We start from the raw sequence: 4,014 nt of genomic DNA on the forward strand, positions 1-4,014 counted from the left end.
TTTGGAATATTTTTTTTCACTCTGTCAATTAGGTTAGTATTGTGGAGTAATAACTACAATGTTGTTGATCCATCCTCAGTTTTGTCTTGTCACAGCCATTAAACTCTAACTGTTTTAAAGTCACAATTGATCTCATGGTGAAATCCCTGAGCGGTTTCCTTTCTCTCCGGCAACTGAGTTAGGAAGGACGCCTGTATATTTGTAGTTGCTGGGTGTATTTACAGTTTTTCCCAATTGTTTACACACTGAAATTGGAACTTGAAACACAATCACCAAAACCTGAAACTCATGTACCAAATCCCTAAACCAAGTCTGCAAAATTGCAAGCAGAATTCCTGATTTACACTCAGTTTAAAATTCTATATCACACTTTTTGAAAAACACTACACACAGTTCTCTATATTAGGCACAACATTCAAAATTAAAATCTCTTTAGTCCTTTTGGAAAGCCACACCAATCACAGTGCCAAGCTCTATATATCAATTGGCAACACACACTCCTCACAGGTGTAAACACTAGTTAATGAATTGTTCACTTAGAAATCAGAGCTTTAGCACTATAAAAGGCCACAGATGAGCTCTCCTTTTTTTGAGGAAAATGGTGAAACAAGACCTAGAGGTAAAGGATCATCTACACTATGCTCTTTATGTATGTAAACTGTAGTACACTGCAGTCCGACATAGCAGTTGGCCAATGTTACAGTAATGTCATATTGAAAGAATAGATTATTTTAGTTCACTGTAACCAATCATATCATATCTGTGGATCTTCTGCAGAACTGGGAGACGGCCAGGCCACGGTGGAAGACACCGGCTGTTCACACAAGAACAGGAGACCGCTATTGTGAACATGGTAGTGGCAAACAGTACCATTAGACTTCGATTAATCCAGAACCACATAATTGCAGACAACACAATATTCAATAACATTCACCAAATTGGTTTGTCTACATTGGACCGTGTATTACAGCGCAACCGAATCCGGATGAAATTGGTCTACAGGGTGCCATTTGACAGAGGGTTAAAGAACAGCGCCATGAGTAAGTACTATACTGTGAATGTACTATCATATGAGCACTGTATAGACACATTACAGTACTGTAATCCAGTGTATTATGCCTCACCATATTGTCTTGTTGTCTGTTTCAGAGAGTCTTTGAGCTGGATGCTGCAATTCAGCATGTTTATATTTACAGAGCCTTGCGAAAGTATTCGGCCCCCTTGAACTTTGCGACCTTTTGCCACATTTCAGGCTTCAAACATAAAGATATAAAACTGTATTTTTTTGTGAAGAATCAACAACAAGTGGGACACAATCATGAAGTGGAACGACATTTATTGGATATTTCAAACTTTTTTAACAAATCAAAAACTGAAAAATTGGGCGTGCATAATTATTCAGCCCCTTTACTTTCAGTGCAGCAAACTCTCTCCAGAAGTTCAGTGAGGATCTCTGAATGATCCAATGTTGACCTAAATGACTAATGATGATAAATACAATCCACCTGTGTGTAATCAAGTCTCCGTATAAATGCACCTGCACTGTGATAGTCTCAGAGGTCCGTTAAAAGCGCAGAGAGCATCGTGAAGAACAAGGAACACACCAGGCAGGTCCGAGATACTGTTGTGAAGAAGTTTAAAGCCGGAGTTGGATACAAAAAGATTTCCCAAGCTTTAAACATCCCAAGGAGCACTGTGCAAGCGATAATATTGAAATGGAAGGAGTATCAGACCACTGCAAATCTACCAAGACCTGGCCGTCCCTCTAAACTTTCAGCTCATACAAGGAGAAGACTGATCAGAGATGCAGCCAAGGGGCCCATGATCACTCTGGATGAACTGCAGAGATCTACAGCTGAGGTGGGAGACTCTGTCCATAGGACAACAATCAGTCGTATATTGCACAAATCTGGCCTTTATGGAAGAGTGGCAAGAAGAAAGCCATTTCTTAAAGATATCCATAAAAAGTGTTGTTTAAAGTTTGCCACAAGCCACCTGGGAGACACACCAAACATGTGGAAGAAGGTGCTCTGGTCAGATGAAACCAAAATTGAACTTTTTGGCAACAATGCAAAATGTTATGTTTGGCGTAAAAGCAACACAGCTGAACACACCATCCCCACTGTCAAACATGGTGGTGGCAGCATCATGGTTTGGGCCTGCTTTTCTTCAGCAGGGACAGGGAAGATGGTTCAAATTGATGGGAAGATGGATGGAGCCAAATACAGGACCATTCTGGAAGAAAACCTGATGGAGTCTGCAAAAGACCTGAGACTGGGACGGAGATTTGTCTTCCAACAAGACAATGATCCAAAACATAAAGCAAAATCTACAATGGAATGGTTCAAAAATAAACATATCCAGGTGTTAGAATGGCCAAGTCAAAGTCCAGACCTGAATCCAATCGAGAATCTGTGGAAAGAACTGAAAACTGCTGTTCACAAATGCTCTTCATCCAACATCACTGAGCTCGAGCTGTTTTGCAAGGAGGAATGGGAAAAAAATTCAGTATCTCGATGTGCAAAACTGATAGAGACATACCCCAAGCGACTTACAGCTGTAATCGCAGCAAAAGGTGGCGCTACAAAGTATTAACTTAAGGGGGCTGAATAATTTTGCATGCCCAATTTTTCAGTTTTTGATTTGTTAAAAAAGTTTGAAATATCCAATAAATGTCGTTCCACTTCATGATTGTGTCCCACTTGTTGTTGATTCTTCACAAAAAAATACAGTTTTATATCTTTATGTTTGAAGCCTGAAATGTGGCAAAAGTTCGCAAAGTTCAAGGGGGCCAAATACTTTCGCAAGGCACTGTACATTAATGAGGTTGGCTTCAAGCTAGCCAAAAGAAGGGGACGAGTCATTATTGGCCACCGTGCCATTGTGAATGTCGCTGGACAGCGTGGAGGAAATATTACCAAGTTAGCCAGCAAGGCGTCCTCTATCACCATGCCAACCTTGGTCACTACAACACCGCCCTTCTCATCACAGTCTTGGACACACTACATGGCATCCTCATTCCAGCCGAGCAGAGGGGTGGACCAGAGCAGTCCAGGTATGTTGTCGTCTGGGACAACGTGAGTTTCCACTGGGCTGTTCTGGTCCGCAACTGATTCATTGACCACCCACAATGTATTGTTCTACACCTCCCACCATATTCCCCATTTCTAAACCCAATTGAAGAGTCTTTTTCGGCATGGCGATGGAAGGTGTATGACCGCCATCCCCTCGCACGCATGCCTCTTCTCCAGGCAATGGAGGATGCATATGGTCGAGTTGATGTGGGGGCTTTCGGCGGCTGGATCCTTCACTCCAGAAGATGATTTACCCGCTGTTTAGCCAGGGAGAACGTTGCTTGTGATGTAGATGAGGTGCTGTGGCCAGACCAAAATAGGAGGCAGCCCGAATGTGTTTTGTCTTACATTTTGCATGTCTTTTTGTGTTTGGAGTATTGAAAGAATGAGACACCTTAATTTTTGTACAGAAAATAATTTATCTTCTGAATGTTTTTCCTGGTTTTCTCCTGTTGGGTATGGAAAGTGATACATACAAAACACAAGGGTTAAAAAATACTGCATTTTGGAAATAAATGACAATGTTTGTGTTACTGTATTGCGTTTGTGTGTGTTCATGTATATTTGAGTAGGTATACATTACTGTAACAATCTTCTACAACCGGCTACAGTGTAACACTGAAAATGCAAAAGACAAACCCACTGATGGGATATTCATAGCAGTATTTTGTATTGAGCACATCAGTGCGTTGTTGGTTGGTAGACAGATCTATTCATATGACGCTTGTGTGTTTGTCATTTTGATGCAAAAAAAAAACATTTTGGAAAGAGATAAAACAGTTTTGAATGTAATGTTTGCTTTTGCTAGAGATTTGTAGTTTTGCATTTAGAGTTTTGGGAAAATGGCCCAAAGATTCAACAAACTTGTGAAGACAATTGTGGAAAACTGTATACACCATCCAAAGTGTAATTAATGCTAAAACCACCATGCTAAAAGGGA

General features: G+C 40.8%; 1 long non-coding RNA gene across 1 annotated transcript; it reads left to right on the top strand.

Annotated features, from left to right (window-relative positions):
- Positions 1–769: 769 nt before the first annotated feature.
- On the top strand, positions 770–3,610 carry LOC149978232 (uncharacterized). The gene is made up of 3 exons (XR_016486224.1): positions 770–853; positions 971–1,040; positions 1,150–3,610. It is a non-coding gene; the product is annotated as an uncharacterized LOC149978232 (long non-coding RNA).
- Positions 3,611–4,014: the final 404 nt, after the last annotated feature.

Source organism: Oncorhynchus mykiss, chromosome 14, assembly GCF_057628025.1.
Source record: "Oncorhynchus mykiss isolate SJ-2025 chromosome 14, ASM5762802v1, whole genome shotgun sequence".
NCBI lineage: Eukaryota > Metazoa > Chordata > Actinopteri > Salmoniformes > Salmonidae > Oncorhynchus > Oncorhynchus mykiss.